This window comes from Sus scrofa, chromosome 6 (genome assembly GCF_054392235.1).
Source record: "Sus scrofa isolate SSC_HxYL_T2T_F1_AM1 chromosome 6, Sscrofa_HxYL_maternal_Yorkshire_Landrace_v2.0, whole genome shotgun sequence".
Taxonomy (NCBI): Eukaryota; Metazoa; Chordata; class Mammalia; order Artiodactyla; family Suidae; genus Sus; species Sus scrofa.
The window spans coordinates 115,152,250-115,172,067 of NC_139388.1; the positions used below are offsets into that span (position 1 = coordinate 115,152,250).

The 19,818-nt window shown below is 40.9% G+C and overlaps 1 protein-coding gene across 5 annotated transcripts in view; it reads right to left on the reverse strand.

Annotated features, from left to right (window-relative positions):
• The window catches only part of ZNF521 (zinc finger protein 521), an 847,543-nt gene extending 827,793 nt beyond the window's left edge, over positions 1 to 19,750 (reverse strand). For all 5 annotated transcript variants that reach the window (XM_084964340.1, XM_084964336.1, XM_084964337.1 and 2 more), the window contains exon 1: positions 19,614 to 19,750. The gene's annotated coding sequence lies outside the window, so the exon portion shown is untranslated. The remainder of the gene's footprint in view (positions 1 to 19,613) is intronic.
• Positions 19,751 to 19,818: the final 68 nt, after the last annotated feature.

The following is a 19,818-nucleotide window of genomic DNA, read 5'->3' on the forward strand; positions in this document are numbered from 1 at the left end:
CATAGGAGAAAGAGTCCATTGTTAAAAACTACCAGATTCAGAAAGCACAAAATCATCCCAGTAACTTTCCTGCCCCCTTTCTGCTCTCCTTCTCCCTGTTTCAACCCTGGAAGTGTCAGGGGCCATAGAGGATGCCAGAAAGGAATGGAAGGATAGGATAGAGAAAGAACTTGAACTCAATCCACCTTTCCCAGGACAGGCTTCCTACCTATAGCAGGTCCTAACTGAAGGAGGGGAGAGGTTTCAGGTTTAAATATAAATTAGTAGTTACATTTCAAAGAGATGGCTCCTAGGTTCTTGAAGAAGACATTCCTGGTCATAAAGACACTGACAAGAGACTCCAAAAAGATTTACATATATTTCAAAGAGACTGAGAAAGAATGTCAGTTTTCTGATGTAAATGCTCTAAAAGATAGGAGGGCTGGGAAACTTCTCATTAAGGAAGAATTAAGCCCCTTATTTTTATTTATCCTTACAGACTGAACATTTTTACTTAGTGGTTTGTTACCTTAATCTATACATAACCTTTAGATATTTAGATGTATACCATGTGGACCTCTGTTTTCCTGGAAGATCTGCAAATATTAGAGGCAAGTCTGCCAGTATGTCACTTGAATGTTTTTGTAAAAACAATGATGGCTGACCTTGATCATTCTTAACTGATCTATATATATATATATATATATATATATATATATATATATATATGGTATATGAAAGTTCCTGGGCCAGGAATTGAATCCAAGCCACAGCTATGGCAACACTTGATCTTCCAACCCACTGCACTGGGCCAAGGATCAAACCCCACCTCTGCAGAAACCTAAGCCACTGGAGTCTGATTCTTAACCCACTAGACCACAATAGGAACTCCTTTTTTTTTTTTTTTTTTTTCCCACACGTGCAGCATGTGGAAGTTCCCAGGCTAGGGGTTGAAGCAGAGCTGCATCTGCCATTCTACACCACAGCCACAGCAATACAGGATCTAAGACACATCTGTGACCTACACCACAGCTCATGGCAATGCTGGGTCCTTAACTCACTGAGCAAGGCCAGGGATCGAACCCAAGTCCTCATGGATACTAGTCAGGTTCATTATGGATGAGTCACAATGGGAGCTCCAGGAACTTCTCTAAATGACGATTTTAAAGAAACATCTTAGAGTTCCCTGGTGGCATAGCAGGTTATGGATCTGGCATTGTCACTGTTGTGGCTTGGGTAACTGTTTTGGCGGGGGTTTAGTCCCTAGTCTGGGAACTTCTGCATGCCATGGGCACAGCCGGAAAAGAAAAAAGAAAAAAAAAAAAAAAAGATCTAGGTTATCTATTTATTTTACAGATAAGGAGATTGAGGCTCAGAATCACTGAGCACCTAGCTCAGGTCACTCAAGAAGTCACTGAGAACTAATCAGTCCTCGTGGCAAAGCTCAGCTCTCTGTCCACTGAATCACCCTGCTTCCAGTGACTCAGATCGTTTGCTATCATTAGAGGCTACCCTGGCATATCTTAGTAATAAGTCCTGATATGGCCAAAGAACTACAGCAACAAGGACCTAAAGAAAACTTTATGCTGAATTTGAATACTTGAAACTTGGGAAAAAAATATGTTTTTAGGGCCCATAACTGTTCTCTAAGAAGCTAGTCTACAATCAATATGTCAGAAGGGGTCATTTTGTACCTCCAGAAGTAAAGATTTTTTAAAAACTGAACTGTCCATTTCCTACTCCCCATGCCCAAGATCCCTATGAATTCTTAAGTTTCACTTTCCCTCAAGCTGCCTTTGGCTCTGACTTTCTCTAACTCTCCACTTCATTTGCACTGCATCTCCTCTGCTCCCCTCAAGACTGAACCTGGAGCCCATGATTAGGGCCTACCTCATCCTCACCTCAGTGAAAGGCTTCATGCTACCTGACTTTCTTCCTGAAATCCAGCTCCCCCTTCTATTTCTCATGCCCCCATTTACACACAGAAACAAACACCTATGTGCTCATATCCAGGCTCAAGACTCTCCTTCTTCCCCACCCCTCCCCGCCGATTCTCTATACCCTGGCCACCTTCTCTCAAAACAGAATTCCTTTCATTTCATTATGCAAAGCAACTTAGGTCTCACCCACACCCCAGTTGCTAGCTTTGCAAATCCAAGACTCTAAAAAGACCATCTACTCAGGGACCCACAGTTGCATAAAAGAAGAAGAAAGTTTGTAATTTCAAGTCTTTCTTTCCCTGTTAGTGGAAGGGAGTCATATAGAGATTCCTTTTCCCACTGGATCAATTAGGATGATTTCTGATATAAGTAATAGAAAACCCAACTCAAACTGATTTAAACCAAAGGGGTCTATGATATCATGTAACAAGATTCTAGGGTTTGGAAGGATTGGGAATTGATTTCAAGGACACAACCTCATCTCTTTTTTGCTCTGTCCTCCCCAGTCTACCAGCTTGGTCTTTAGAGCTCGCTCCTCATGGTCACAATATAGTTCCAGAAGTCAAATGCATACGTGATTAATGTCAAACTGAAAAATGCATACATTTCCTCCCATAAATCTCTTTTATCTGGAAGGAAATGCCATCCAGCATTTCATTGACCAGAACTAGTCAAATGTATCCCCCTAAAATACTGTGGCAAAAGAAATGAATTACCAAAATTGGCTTAAACCAATCACGATTCACCTCCTGGGACTGAGAAGGGCCATTTTCTGAGCACGTTTGTTCTAAGAGTTATCTAAATTATTACAGGATAAACCATCCAAAAACTTACTGGCTTAAAATAATTCATCTCTCATGGTTTTATGAGTTGACTGGAATGAGATGGACATTTCTGTGGGCTCTCAGGTAGCTGCAGTCAGATAATGATTGGGGCTGGAGTCTTCTGAAGGCACAACTAGGCTGGATGTTCTCCAAGACCACTTCCTTGCTCATACATCTGGTCCTTCAGGACTCTTCCACATGACCTCTCTCTAGCAGAATAGCCTAAACTTCTTCCATGGCAGCCATAAAAGACAGGAAGCAGAAACTGCCAGCCCTTTTTAATGCTAAGTCTGGAACTGGCTGCATTCTATTACATCATATTTTTCTGCCATATTCTATGGGACAAGCCAGGCCAGCCCAGATTCTAGAGACTTCAATTCTCAATGGGGGAGAGGCATTCATGCACAGGGAGGGGAGAATTCATGCCAGCCATTTTTGATATCATCTTTGACATATCACACAGGATTTCTGACCAATATTCAAATAAAATTGGGATCCTGTTGACAAGGGAAACATAATTGTTGAGTAGGCACCACTTTAGACTTTATTTGGGCAAATCATCTCTGAGAAAAGGTGTTTGTAATCCAGCCTAATCATGAGGCTCCATTATAAATCTCAAACAAGAATGACTGTCCAAGAAATAACTACATAGATTCCTTTGATGTGTCCAATCATTCACTCACTCTTAACTACCATAACTTTTTTTTTTTTTTTTTTTTTTGGTCTTTTTAGGGCCGAACCTGTGGCATATGGAAGTTCCCAGACTAGGAGTCAAATTGGAACTGCAGCTGCCAGCCTCCACCACAGCCACAGCAACACAGGATCTAAGCCAAGTCTGCAACCTACACCACAGCCCAGGGAAATGCTGGATCCTTAATCCACTGAGTGAGGCCAGGGATTGAACCTGCATCCTCATGGATACTAGTCAGGTTCGGTACGGCTGAGCCACAAGGGGACTGTTTACCATAACTTTTTAAATCTTAAACTATTTTAGCTGATAGAAATTTAGAGGTAATTTTGTCCAAAAAATTATTTTACCAATTTAGAGACAGGGATTCAATGAAATTATATGGTATGTCCAAGATAACAGTACGTGGTTGAGCCAGGGCATTGACTATAAAGCCTTGGGCATCTCCCAGCCCCCTATTCTGCTTCCACAATTTAGAGTTCATATATTCAGTTGTAGTAGAGTTAATTCAAGAAAACTTTTAAATCTAGCCTTCACCCATGGTCTTTGTTATACCCCTTCTGGTCCTTACTCCTCTCTCATGTCTGACTCCACCATGACAGGCAGAACACTGGCAGCCATGTGGGACCACACAAACAAGGGCCACACCTAGGAAAGCTTAAGGAAACTGGACTTCTGACAACCTCTGCACAACCACCCACACATGATTTTACTTTTCCCCCCAAATTTTCTTCCTGTGATCTTCCACAGTCTCCAGGTATAGCCTTACTACCCTCCCACAAAACTGCTCATAATTTTGGCATCATCTTCAGCTCCCTTATTTCTGTCATCTGACAGGAAATCCTCCACCACATCTTTCTGATTCTTTCATCACTGCATGCTTTGGCTCTTCCCTCCTAGCCAGGATCTGCCTGAGTAGCTACCTGATTGGTAGTGACAGCCGCAACTAAAACTACTTGCCAACCTCATAAAATGATGCTTTGCTCACTGACTCAGGTGTATCCTCTGTTTTCGTCAGTCACTGTCCATTGTGTTCTCTGTGTGCAGTGCATCTTTTCTAAGGCAAAAAAGAAACGTCAGGGGTAAGATCTTCCTCCAATGAATGTGCTGTCTTATCAAAGACAGTCATCCATTCATTCATCCACAGAGTCAACTTTGATTTTATGTTTGTTTTGTGCTCAAACCTGAGCTGGTGCCAGAGCAGTGCAGGGGTGGGAGTGGGGGGCATGAGTGAGAAACAGCCCCTGTCCTCAAAGACAATTGCTTCCAGAGGAGAAGATAGTTTTGTATAAATAGAAAACTAGAAACAAATAACTAGATGAAAATTTATTTTCGAGAGGAAAGTCCCAAAGACAAGTTTCTGTTTGCCATTCAAGGAAGAAGAATGCAAATACCACCCAGAGTCCCTTAGCCTCAGTCTAACATTTAGAAGAGAGTCCCATAGAGCCCATGCAATAACCTACAGCATGATAATGTCTGTTGTAATCTCTTAATGGTTACAAAATGCCCATCTATCGCTTTAGCCTTATAACTGTGCAAAGTTCTGAAATACAGAACCTTCCCCCATTCAACATCAGGCAACTCAGGGGCTGAGATCCCTTTGGTTCCTACAGGACTCTAGTGAAATGATCTATGGCTTGAGGAGGGAGCAATCATTTCCGTCTCCAGACGCCATACTCACCTATGTGTTTTGGATTTTGAGGAGTCTTTCAGGTCCTATCATCCAGTTTCCAATTAATACCCCAAGTGCTAACATTCTTAGTACTGGGGTCTCACTTCAAAAATGTGCTTAAAGTTAAAATTGAACCTAAAATATATATTTTCTTACTTGGTGACTGAGGCGTGAAATGGAATCATGTGGGATAAGGAAGTGGCAGAGTAGAACAAAGAAACAATACCAACAACACAGAAATTAGTGTTTTCTGAGCTCTGGGAAACACATGTTTGAGAAAGTGAATTCCCCAGGAAGTACTTGCTTCTGTGTTATAGTTTTTTGGGATTTTTTTTTCTGTTCTACTCTACCACTTCCTTATCCCATGTGATTGTGTTTCATGGCTCAGTCACTGAAAAGAAAATGTATATTTTAATTTTGAAGTGCGAATTCTGAAACATCTTTGAAGCGTGCGTTGGTGCAACAAAGCTGAATCCCTAGGCCTGACAGATCAGCAAGAGAGGTGAGACGATTAAAAAGAAAGTTGAGAGCACAAAAGGTTGATTGAGCAAGAAAATTTGGGATGATATTAGGAGGCAAAAAGTAAGAGCCAAGCTGAACTACTGTTGCTCAAAACCAGGTATAAAGACCACTGAAAAAAATAGTTCAAGTGCCTTGAGAAGGTAGCAATTAATAGGAGAACAAAGGGTGCTGGGGGTTTTTTGGTTGTTGTTGCTTGGTTTTTGGCTTTGTTGTTGTTGTTGTTTTGCATTGATTTTTCTGGAGAGAAACACTGCAATGTTTGAGCTCAATTAAAAGAATTCTAATATTAATCACTTTACTTGTAAAGAATAAATCCAAAGGAAAGGTGTATACAATAGGTTATTGTTTTTTTTAATCAGAAGTACAGCATTTTAAGAGTCCAATCACATTTTTTTAATGGCAAAGACAGCTACAATTGTTTTTCCAAGACATTTATTCAATAATTCTTATGCTAACTGTTTGCTGTTATAGAGAAAATCTTTTGAGAGAGGGAATTGATGGCCATAGAGACACAAGACCTGCAGAAGTTCCAACATAAAAATGCTCCTTACGTCCAGTTGACAATTCTATCAAAGTCAACAGCCATCAGGGGCTTGAATATAATTTGCGATTTATGTTTCTAAAATGTATTTGTCATTCCTTTTTGCCTTTCTGAAAAAAAAATTAAAAAAACAGGAACAAAAAAAATCAACTTTTTGTATCCTGGGAGATAAATTTCAACCTCAGGGGAAAAGAGCTTTATGCTCATTTTTTCTTAACAATAACAACATTTGTGTTACCCCAGCAGCCTCCTCATCTCTACAACAAAAATCTATTGTTCAAGGAGAGACATGATTCCTGAAATAGTTGTCATGCTTCAGTTTAATTTATTGCACTGAAGGCGAATGAATGTTGATCCCTCAAGCTTTCATTGCACTTCTGAGGGGGTCTCGAGATTCCAAAACTTCATTTGATGATTAAAAAAAAAAAAATTCAGGTATTTGATTTTTTGGAGTACAATTTTAAAGGGTATTGTATTTTTGTATTCCTTTTCTAATATTTCATTGTTAGTATACAGAAATGCGACTGATTTCTGAATGTTAATCTTATATCCTGCTACTTTGCTGAATTTGATGATAAATTCAAGTAGTTTTGGGGTTGAGTCCTTAGGGTTTTCTATATATAGTATTATGTCATCTGCATACAGTCACAGTTTTACCTCTTCTCTTCCTATTTGGATACCTTTTATTTCTTTTGTTTGTCTGACTGCTGTGGCTAGGACTCCCAGTACTACGCTGAATAACAGTGGTGAGAGTGGAAATACTAGTCTTGTTCCAGATTTCAGAGGAAAGGCTTTCAGCTTTTCTCCACTGAGTATATTTGCTGTGGCTTTGTCTTAAATGGCTTTTATTATGTTAAGGTATGTTCCCTCTATACCCACTTTGGTAAGAGTTTTGATCATGAATGGATATTGGACTTGTCAAATGCTTTCTCTGCATCTATTGAGATGATTGTGTGGTTTTTGACTTTTCTTTGGTTAATGTGGTGTATGATGTTGATTGCTCTGTGTATGTTGAACAATCCTTGTGAGCCTGGGATGAATCCCACCTGGTCATGCTGTATGATCTTTTTTATATGTTGCAGGATTCGGTTGGCTAAAATTTTGTTGAGAATTTTTGACTCTATATTCATCAAAGATATTGGCCTATAGTTTTCTTTTTTGGTGGTAGCTTTATCTGGTTTTGGAATTAGGGCGATGGTGGCATCATAGAAAGATATTCCATGCTTCTGGGTTGGAAAAATTAATATTGTAAAAATGGCCATACTACCCAAAGCATCTACAAATTCAATGCAATCCCTATCAAATTACCCAGGACATTTTTCACAGAACTAGAACAAACAATCCAAACATTTATATGGAACCACAAAAGACCCAGAATTGCCAAAGCAATCCTGAGGAACAAAAACCAAGCAGGAGGCATAACTCTCCCAGACCTCAAGCAATATTACAAAGCCACAGTCATCAAGATACTGTGGTACTGGTACCAAAACAGACATACAGACCAATGGAACAGAAGAGAGAATGCAGAAATAAACCCCAACACCTATGGTCAATTAATCTTTGACAAAGGAGGCATGAACATAAAATGGGAAAAAGACAGTCTATTCAGCAAGCATTGCTGGGAAACCTCGACAGCTACATGCAAATCACTGAAACTAGAACACACCCTCACACCATGCACAAAAATAAACTCAAAATGGCCGAAAGACCTAAATATAAGACAAGACACCATCAAAACTCCTGGAAGAGAACATAGGCAAAACATTCTCTGACATCAGCCTTCCAAATGTTTTCTCAGGTCAGTCTCCCAAAGCAACAGAAATAAGAGCAAAACTAAACCAATGGGACCTAATCAAACTGACAAGCTTTTGCACAGCAAAGGAAACCAAAAAGAAAACAAAAAGACAACTTACAGAATGGGAGAAAACAGTTTCAAATGATGCAACAGACAAGGGCTGAATCTCTTAAACTATACAAACAACTTATACAACTGAACAGCAGAAAAGCCAACAACCCAATGGAAAAATAGGCAAAAGATCTGAACAGACATTTTTCCAAGGAAGATGTAGAGATGGCCAATAAGCACATGAAAAAATGCTTAACATCCCTGATTATTAAAGAAATGCAAATCAAAACTACCATGAGATACCACCTCACACCAGTCAGAATGGCCATCATTAATAAGTCCACAAATAACAAATGCTGGCGAGGGTGTGGAGAAAGGGAACCCTCCTGCACTGTTGGTGGGAATGTAAGCTGATACAATCACTACAGAGACCAGTATGCAGATACCTTGGAAATCTATACATAGAACTACCATAAGACCCAGTTATCCTACTCTTGGGCATATATCCAGACAAAACTTTCCTCAAAAAAGACATATGCACCCAGATGTTCATTGCAGCTCTATTCACAATAGCCAAGACATGGAAACAACCCAAATGTCCAGACAATTGGATTAGGAAGGTGTAGTATATATACACAATGGAATACTACTCAGCCATAAAAAAGAACAAAATAATGCCATTTGCAGCAACATGGATGGAACTAGAGACTCTTATACTGAGTGAAGTAAGTCAGAAAGAGAAAGACAAACACCATATATCACTTAAATCTTGAATCTAATATATGGCACAAATGAACCTTTCCACAGAAAAGAAAATCATGGACTTGGAGAATAGACTTGTGGTCGCCAAAGGGGAGGGGGAGGGAGTAGGGTGGACTGGGAGCTTGGGGTTAATAGATGCAAACTATTGCCTTTGGAATGGATTAGCAATAGGATCTTGCTGTGCAGCACTGGGAACTATGTCTAGTCACTTATGATGGAGCATGATAATGTGAGAAAAAAAATGTATACATGTATGTGTAACTGGGTCACCATGCTGTACAGTAGAAAAAAAAACAGTATTGGTGAAAACAATTTTTTTTTAAATCCTACATTTCTTAGATCTCAGTTCCAAAATCTTTGTGGATCCTACTATAGCTATTAATTATATTTCCTATAGTCATGCTTTATCTGGTGAAAAATAGTATCACAAAAACATACCACTAAGATTATACTCCATCAACAACAGGCTTCGTTTAAAAATCCTACAATGTTGTATGTGGAAAGCCATGTTTATCTAACAGGTCTGAATTCATAGTCACCAAAACAAAGACAAAACTGGAGAAGAGAAGTCTTAGAATAAAGAGACAAAGAATCCCTGGATAGCGACGAGCTAAGTTGTCTCTCAAAAAAGCCTTCAGTTAATGGCACAGATTTTTGGATTTCTTCTGTAAACTAGTTCGATATCTTCTAAACCTCTCCTGAAACTTTCACTAGCAACTTTTTCGCTCCTCTCTGTTACTTAAGATAAAGTGAGACAGATAGCTCAAAAAAAAAAAAAAAAAACTATAGTAATGCTTATTGAAATTCAAAGCTTAGAAGTTTTTTCCTTAAAAATGATTTATAAATTTTTCAAATCTGGACTTTGGCTATTTACTATTTTTATTTAAGAAGAAAGTACATAGAGTCTGAAGAATGTACACACATGTGCAAATGGCTCAGGAACAGTATGTGTAAATTCAGAGATTAAATCCCATTAGTGTTTCACATTGAGCTCACATAAGTCAATAAACTTTGAAGCTATGGGTTTCTAGAGCAACAAGAATTCTCCAACTCCTTCACAGTGAATATTTCATACTTTTAAAAATATATAAGCAACTCAAACTGAGAGACATTCTACAAAATAACTGATTTGTACTCTTCAAAAATGTCAAGGTCATGACAAGGATAAACTGGAAACTATTTCAAATTGAAGGAGACTAAAAGAGACTTGACAGTTGAATGCAATGCATCGTCTGGGGTTTTCTTTTGCTTAAAGGAAATTATTGGGAAAATCAGCAATTTGAATAAAGTAGATTAGGCAATGGTATTTTATCAATGCTAATTCTATAAGAGAATGTCCTTACTTTAGGAAATATACAAGTATTTAAGAGTAGGGGTATATCATGTCTACAACCTACTCTTCAAAATACAGCTCAGAAAAACCTAATAAATGCATATATGTGTGTATATACACATTATACACACAGAATAGGGGCAGTATAAATAAAGCAAATGCAGTGTAGTATAAAAATCTGGAGACTAAAGGATATATAAGAATTCTTTGTACTATGCTTGCAAGGTCTCCGGAAATCTGAAACTACTGAAACTGTGTCAAAATGAAGAGCAAATAAAAGTATTTTTAAGTAAAAATTTATAAGGTTAAATTTTTTACTACATGCACTCTTAAATAACCTTGACCAGTATTTTAAACGAGAAACACATTAAGGGGTCAAGACTCCTACTAGCATGTTTTATCCTAAAAAATATGTATGAGAGATCACTATTTCAAGAGGGAAATATCTAACAGTAAGTTAAAAAACAAAAAGGGATCATTACATTCACAGCCTGATATCTCTGGAAAGAGACTTCAGAATGAAGACAGTTTTCTTATAGGTTAACAAGAAGTATATTTTAAAAGCTGAGGCTTGGAGTTCTCACTGTGGTGCAGTGGGACCCTCAGTGTCTCTGCAGCACCAGGACACAGGTTTGATCTCCTGGTTAAAGAATCCAGTGTTGCCACAACTGCGGCTTAGATCTCAACTGTGGCCCGGATCTGATCCCCAGTCCAGGAACTCCATATGTCACAGGGCAGCCAAAAATTTTTCAAAAATAAAGCAAAATAAAAGCAGAGGCTTACTTATTTCAGAAACAGAAAATATATTTTTTTTCCCAAAGGAAATAATTATCCCCCCCAAAGATCAGTACCTTTTAAAAGAGCAAGATTTCTCCCCACTCCCCACTATGATAAATGTATTAGAAGTTTAGGGAGAGGAAATTGATGGAATCAGAAGTAGTAATAGCCACCACTGATAAAAGTTGCCGCACAAAACGCCCTAACCTGGATTCTAGGCTTGAGTTCACTGGGTGATTGCCTTAACAAATGGTTTTCTATGATCATGTCAGAGTTCTTCAACCTCCTTTACACCAATCAATAGTACATATACCTCCTTCTCAAGGATGAGATTCACTCTCTCTTTTATTTCATCTGATGCAGAGAAAAATATCAGTGCACATGAAATATAGCTGGAACAAAGAAGTCAAGCAATGGCCCTAGGTAGTCTGCAAAATCCAGTGGCAAAACCAAGACGAGTATATATACCTCCTGCATTATGTTTAATATACTCAATATTAGTAGTTTGGTCAGAAACTTAATGACTTTTTCAAATGTCCCTAGATTTTAGATTAATGTCTAGGAGAATGTACTGCTCTCCTAAACCCTTTAGAAAAAGTTCCAAAGGCTAAAATAAGAGGAATTCATTTTAAAATATGAATAATTTGGCTGCACTACTAATTATTTTTTTTAATTTCAGTAAAATTTCAAACCAAAGTATTTCATATTCCAATCTAAACATTAATATATACTTGCAATTAATTTTATGAATTTGAAAACTACTGAGCAGGGAAGTTCGCGTTGTGGCTCACTTAGCAAACAAGCCCAACTAGCATATCCACGAGGATGAGGGTTCAATCCCTGGCCTCGCTCAGTGGGTTAAGGAGGTGGTGTTGCCATGAGCTGCAACATAGGTCACAGCCAGATCTCAGATCCGGTGTTGCTGTGGCTGTGGTGTAGGCTGGCAACTGTAGCTCCAGTTCGACCCCTAGCCAGGGAAATGTCTATATGCCACAGATGCGGCCCTGAAACACAAAAACAAACCAAATCAAACAAGCAAACAAAAAAAACCTCCTAAGCAGAAAACAAAGTTAAAAGTTAATGTGAATAGTGTTTTGTTTTAGCCTTACCTGAGTATCTCTAAGAAGTCATGTGAATTATCGCAAATTATCTACATGTCTGGACACAGGTTTAAATATGTAATATTCCCTTCTAAAGAAATATGAACCATCTCTCTTCTAATATGACTTCATTTTCTTTGCTCAATGAGAACGCTACTCACATTCAGTTTGAAGTTTATGGCTTCAGCTCTTTGAGTTATATAAGCCCCAAAAGGTCAGAGCACTTTTTTAGAGAAGAAAGTGTGTTTTTCACCCTCACATGACTCAAATATGGCTAAAGTGACCCAGTGGAAGCTTTAAAAAGACTCACATACTTGTTGGTTTGGAAAGTTTTATCCTAAGAAAATGTAATCCATAACCCAAAATGAGACTTTTCAGTAGCATGTGTCAGGGAGGGGGAAATTTCCCCTTCTACTCCTGTTGAGCTCTTGTGACTAGACTGATAATAAAACTGACACAAGACAGATGACAGGAGAAAAAGGAACAAATTTTAATTCATGTGCATAGAGCGCTCACAGAAATGGGATTTAAGAAGTGGCCAAAGCAGGCATCTTTTATACTTTTTAGTATAAAATAAAGAATGTTATATTATTATTAAATATATAATATTAATTGTATTTAAAGAAACAATAAATTTGTGAGGAAATAACAGGACAAAGAAACTTTGGCTTTGAGTGCTCAATTAGTAAAGAATCTAAACAAAGTCTGGGCTTGGGGTAGTGAATTACAGTAATAAGGTCTGTTTATTTAGGCTTCTCAGCCCAAACTCTCTGTATCTGGTTAAAAACAAACAACAAAAAAAAAGGGTGTCCTTCTACCTCCAGATGCAGGGAGTAAACTTTTCTCATGAGAGATTTATTTCCTAATTTCAGGGAGACAGAGAGAAGGGTCAGAGTGTCCTTCTTGCATTGGCTATTTCTTAGGTGTCTTTAATTCAAAATAATCAATGCCATTTGTGGCATATTTGGGGGCAGCCAAACAAGTTCTCCAATTGCCTTGATTACATGTGTTGTAGTAACATATACAACCATTTATTAAACTTACAAAGTCTTAAACTCACAAGGTTTAAGAATTTAACACAATTATTTTTACTTGCTTTTGTAATACTTTTTTTAGATGTAAAAGGGGGTTATTAATGGATTGATAAATTAATGTTTTAAGTGAAACTGTTCATTTGAACAAATAGGACTGATAGGCATCAAGCAACTATATTTGTCTGCCATTGTCCTTCAAATCAGCCCTGTCTGAAGCTAGTTTCTCCTACTTCTTTGGATGAAAATTAGGGCAGGTTCAAGAGCTTTTCTGGTTACTTTTCGGTAAGAAAATTCCCCTGGTAACTCTGGTTTCCCAAAGAATCTCAGCTCATTAATAAAATGTTCAATAAATTTTTCAACCATGCTTAAAGTTATGTGTTCTTCTCTTCTACAGCTGGGCTTGATTCAGGCTGGACACTGACAGTGACAAAGATGAGCATGATTGGTTTATTTACTTACTGGACCAGCATTACTCTTTTCCTGCTCACCATCCCCAACTTAGCTCTACCTGGACCCTCAGACCTCTCAGGGATGGATGGGAGTGGGAGAGGAGCAGGGGTAAGAGCAGCAACTTGGTGTGGCACTGTTTTCTGAAAGACTTGTATGGCTCACTTCCCCTTCTGGGCTCTTCAGTGGGTTCATGGGCAGTAGAGGACCTCTTACCTGCAACCCCCACATCCTGAGAAGGTATCATCTAAGGTTGGGAGCTTATACCTCCTCCCTCAACTGCCTTCTGTCTATACTCCTCCAGAATCTTCCTGCTAAGGTCTCCTCACCCCTCCAGCTGGGCCCCTGGGGCAGGATCTTGGACAATCCTATATCAGTTCTCTCTCTTTTGAATCCAACACTGGTTTTAGAGAAACCATTGCCATTTGTTTCTCCATAAATCCTGAGTATGCAGCCTGTCCCCTACCCAGTAACCAGTATCTCCTCTTCTGCCAAACCAAGCAACCAGCATCAGCCCTAAGGCAGTACCATTCCCTAGGCATGAGATGCCTTCTCCTCCCCCTTGTAACTGAAGAATATTTCCTAAGTTTTCCTAAATTTCCTTTTTTATTTACAACTCTCTTCTTAGTCTCTTGAACAACTCGTACAGGTTCAACATGGGTGATCAGCTGAGGTTACCACATCAGTTCTCAGACAACCTCTTTACAATTCCCACCTTGGTGGTCTGGAATTTGGTTGGTACCCACTGTCTTAGGACCTGAGCCAGAACTGATCACATTTTTTAACATCGTGTTCATAATACTTTTTCAATACCTGCTGAGATAATTAAAACACATTAGAATGTAAAAAAGCCAGGACTGGAAAATGTGGTTGTAAGCATTCAATTTATACTGTTTTAAAACAATATTTTTAGATCCAATATTACACATTCAAGTAAATCTAAAAGGAGGGGAGCATACATGTTACATTTGTACACCAATAATGTACCTGCAAGTTCCTATCATAACACAAAATTCTGGTGAAACTTAAAATGGCACATTGAGGTGTATGACTTCCACCTACAAATATCCCAGGACCAAATGCATTCATGCTCCTCCACATAACTCCATAAGACCACTTCATAAGAATTCACAGGCCCCAACATGGTACCAAATAAAGAATTTCCTTGTCACCAAAGATTCAGGGAATGAGCACAGAACTCCAAAATATATTCTGAAAACCACTCTCTTTATGTGTATTCTCACCCTTCTCCAATTTGTCAAGACATAGCTAAATGTGGTCTACAAGTACCTACAAAAAGTTGGCTATAAAATTAATCTTAATAACAAAGCACAATTTGGTTCTAACATAAGTTAATATAATGCTATTTGTTCCCTTCCATAGATAATTTTGGATTTGTAATATTTAATCTCTTTCATTTCTACTTTCAAAGAAAGAACATACAATAAGAGTAGCCAAACTACTCCTATTCATCCCTTAATGTCTCTCCACTTCCAAAGTAAACTGTATGATTCTTACACTTCTATTTTTTTAATTTTTTTTTTTCTTTTTACAGCCATACCTGCAGCATATGGAAGTTCCCAGGCTAGGGGTCGAATCAGAGCTATGGCTGCTGGCCTACACTACAGCCACAGCAATGCAGGATCCAAGCTGCATCTGCAAACTACACTGCAGCTTATAGCAACACTGGATGTTTAAGTCACTGAGTGAGGCCAGGGATCGAACCAACATCCTCATGGATACTAGTAGGGTTCTTAACCCAATAAGCCACAACGGGAACTCCAATCACTTTTAACACAAAACAGACTTTGGGAGTAATTCATTGCAAACTACATGCACAACCATGCTTTCCTATGGTTGCAGTAACAAATTACCACAAACTCCAAGGCTTAAAACAAAAAAAAAAAAAAAAAAAAAGGCTTAAAACAAAAGAAATTTTTTTCTCTCACACTTCTGGAGGCCAAAATCAGTATCATTGGACCAAAATCTAGGTGCTGGCAGGTCTGTACTCCCTCCCAGGTTCTAGGAGAATCTGTTCCTTGCCAATTTCAGCTTCTGGTGGATGCCAGCATTGCTTAGCTTGTAGCCACAGCACTCTAATACCTGTCTCCATGGTTAGAGAGCCTCTCCCTCTCCTGTGCAAAATCCCCCTCTGCCTTTCCCTTAAAAGGACACATGTATAAGGATTACACTTGGGATAATCAAGGACAAACTCTCCATCTCAAAACCCTTAATGTAATCAAATCTATCAAGACCTTTTTTCCATTTTAGGTAGTATTTACAACTTCCACTATCAATGATGAGGATAAGGACTTGATATCTTTGGGGGATATTCATTCAGCCTAATACATTGCCTCTTTTGTTGTTTTTTAGGGCTGCACCTGCAGCATATGGAGGTTCCCAGGCTAGGGGTCTAATCAGAGCTGCAGCCACAGCAATACAGGATCCAAGTCACAGCTCACAGCAATGCCAGATCCTTAACCCACTGAGTGAGGCCAGGGACTGAATTCACATCCTCATGGATACTATTTGGTTTGTAACCCACTGAGCCACAACGGGAACTCCTTACCTCATTTTTTTTTTTTTTTTTTTTTTTGTCTTTTTGCTATTTCTTGGGCCGCTCCCGCGGCATATGGAGATTCCCAGGCTAGGGGTCCAATCGGAGCTGTAGCCATTAGCCTACGCCAGAGCCACAGCAACGCAGGTTCTGAGCCGGGTCTGCAACCTACACCACAGCTCACGGCAACGCCAGATCGTTAACCCACCGAGCAAGGGCAGGGACCGAACCCGCAACCTCATGGTTCCTAGTCGGATTCGTTAACCACTGCGCCACGACGGGAACTCCTTTACCTCATTTTTAATCACCATCACTATGTAGTATTCTACCAACAACCGGATACTCAAGTGTGGAACACACACAGTGTAGTCCCCAGTGTAATCTGGATGCATCCGCTTGAGGGGATTACATTGTGGCATTGTTGGGGATCAGAGACCAAAACACGCACATCTTCCCACTGCCTCCAGCTGGCCTTCTCCAGGTACTGACACCCGGGGATGGCAGGATCTGTGGAGGAGAGGGAGCCACGCAGACCTGCCCACTGTCTCAGTGGTAATGCCGTCTTCTTGACCCCTGTAGAAGGCAGTAGCAGTGGCACCAGTAGCAGTGGCACAGTTGGCCTTCCTTGCCAACCTTCAGGGGTCAGCAGTAGCATTCTCCATTGTCACTTTGGGTTTGGTAAAGGAAAGTGACCAGCCTCGTGAGCCAAGGGATAAGCCCAGGTAATGAGGGCTGCCTGACAAAACAGAATGAGGACACTCAATCCAAGTTCAACAAAAGGCACCAGAGGATCCCCAAGAATGAAAGGGTCCAAATTTAGGGAAATGACTAGTGACTTAACCTCTTTTGGTCAGCACTAGTTTCTCTGAGATGGGCTGGGAAGTCCTGTGAGCCTCTTGCAATCCCAGGAACCCCATTATCAAGAAGGCACATGAGCTGCAGGCAAGAACAGGAAACACTCATCACCCCACCTCTTCTCCCTCCTCTGCTTGGGGGGTGAAACAAGGGTACCTCTTAATCAACCAAGATTCCACAGGCTCTCTTCTTGGAATCAGCACAGAATACCAGCTTCCCCAGAGATCTGGTGAGTACTCTGAAGAATCCTTCATGCGTTTAGCTCTTGCCTGGCAGAAGTCTGAAAATGCCTCCTTTTTTGCCAAAAGGTGAAAAGAGAAGGCCCCTTCCTTGAACAGCTGTGCCACCCCTTAACAGACCAAGTTAGTTGAGAACTAACTTGTCTAAGCTGCTCAGGCCAGAGGTGGTCCCATCTACCCTCCTGTGGGACATCCTGACTGAGGAAGTACAGGCCTTTATAAATTCAAGGGAAATTCCCAGCTCTATCAGAGCCCACATCCATTTGGTTCTCCTGAGGAAGCCATTAAAAGTTTGGTGATGGTGCCAATTTTCCCAAATTGGAAATCTTATTTGAGTCAAACCTTGTGGTATTTGCCTGCCAACAAATCATTCCAAGAACCCTCCCCGTAGCTGGAAACAAATCCAAAACAGAACACCTAAGGTACAGAGCACCAAACGTCCACTCTACTGAAGGACAGCCCATAGGGAGCATCCTGCACAACTGGAAGTTTTTCAGGTATCATTTCCTGACCCCAAAACATTTCATCTTCCTATGTAACATAGCAAGGCCCCAATATCGGCTGGAAGATGGGGAAACTTGGCCTGTCAATGGAGCTACTAATTACCAGCAACCTGTCAGGAGAAGTACTCCCTTTGATGTTCTAAGTGGAGAAGGAGGGCTTATCCAGGTTTGTGTTGCTGAGAAAGTCATAGGAAGGGATGAGGGACAATACATCCAGAACATCCTGCTATTTTCAGACCAAGGTATCAAGTGGTCTCAGGTAATGAATGCAACTGGGACCACTGAGACAATGGAGAAGGGGGTAGAAGACAGAAGCTGACCCATTATAAAAATATGATTCTCAAAGGGAATCTAGGCAGCAGGAAAGAAACTGTCAACTGGAACTAGATAAATGAAATCAATCATGAGCCAACAGAAAATCCTTCGGCATTCCCAGAGCACCTGACGGAATGCCTAACACTGACCCTGAGTCATCGTAAGGGACTGCAGTTCTGAGGTCATATTTCATTTCCCAAAGTGCCCCTGACATTAGGCATAAACTTCCTACCTCTCACCTGGTCAAGGCTGCCTACCAGCTGTTTAATAACGAGATACAGAGAAGGATAAAAAGGCCCAGAAGCAAGCCCATCTACTGGCTGCTGCCCTCCAGCATCAACCAGTCAGCATGAGAATCTGGACCAACGACCCAGAGATTCTCATTTCTGGTGAGCAATCTCCCCTAGCCCCACCAAAGGATAGAAAGCCAACAAAACTAGGACCCAGTCAGTGCATCATGTATAAACAAGAAGGAAGAAGGACACTGGGAAAGAGAATGCCCTTGCCATGCCCAAAGGGAGGTGGAAATGACAGATCAAGCCACTATCCTTGAATCCAGATGGTCCAGATAGATGAAGAATGACGGGGATAGGAGCTCCTAAGCTGGCACTCCAAATGACCCCCAAGGAGACCCCACTGACACTGGGCAAGGGGAAAGGCTGTCAAGTTCTTAGTCAAAACTGTACCACTTACTCAGTTCTTAACACCAAATCAGGCAAATTCGGTCACAAGGGTTGGAAAATTATGAGAGTATCAGTGAAGGCCTAGGAATAGGCATTCACAGAGCCAGTAGAATGTATTTCCTTCCTGGATGTACAAATTGGAGGGTGGCATCCCCTTAGACAAAGGGCACAAGATGATAATGTTAATGGCTGAGGGCAAACCTCCCTGGGCAGAGCAAATCCATCTCCCTGGAATGAACCCCAAGGTCTGGGCCCGGGTGGACAGGACAAGGTGCAGGATCCAGTCTGGTGATAGTCCACCTAAAACATACATGGCCCAACAGAGACCGGTACCCCCTTTTTCAGCAGCCTTGCTGGGCAGTGCCCCTGCCATGCAGGTGTCATTGACCAGGGCCTTATTAGACCAGGCCGATTAGTCAGTAATCCCCCAATTCTCCCTGTAAAGAAGCCCAAATGAGGGGTACCAGATGGCACAGGACCTTAGGGCAGTTAGCGGTCCCCACCTACTGGCCACCAGGACCTGGTATCCGATTTAGATTTACCTGAAGCTTCTCTTCTAACAACACCAGGGATATTCAGGCCCTGGCGGTGAGGCCTCCTATCAGAACACACTTGCCTTCAAGCAAAAGGCTTTGATACCTTCATTTTCAGGAAAAATTTGACACATGACCATTATTCTCTTGCTAACATTTGGGCCATTCAGCCTTAATTGTCTGGTGTCCTTTGTCTCCAAAAGTTTGGACAAATGGTGGTTGCTCAGGGAGACAAATCAGGGCGGAGGCCTGGTGACCACCAAACACATCTGAAGGGGTGAAATTCTGCTCTTCCCCACCCCCCACCCCCATTCTGACCACGCCCAACATCAGCAGGAAGCCGCACCCACGCCCCTCAACCCCTCTCAAGAACCAGGAGCAGGACAAAAGGCAGAGGAGGGATTTGCCCCCAGCAAATCCTGGGGAAGAGAAATAGAACCTGGACAATAAAATAAAGTCTAACCTTATTTTTCCCTCTTTGCGCTCAATCTAGTTTCACCCGCTCACAGGGTGCCACGTGCAGAGGCTGGCACCTGGCCGAGACTCCTCAGGGAAAGGGCGGTGCTGCCTCCTTAGGCCAGGGGGCAGCGTGCAGAGACTACGCACGCACGCGACACTTCACGCCAAGATGGCGGCGGGGCCTGCGTGCTGACGCGCCCCGCCCTGCA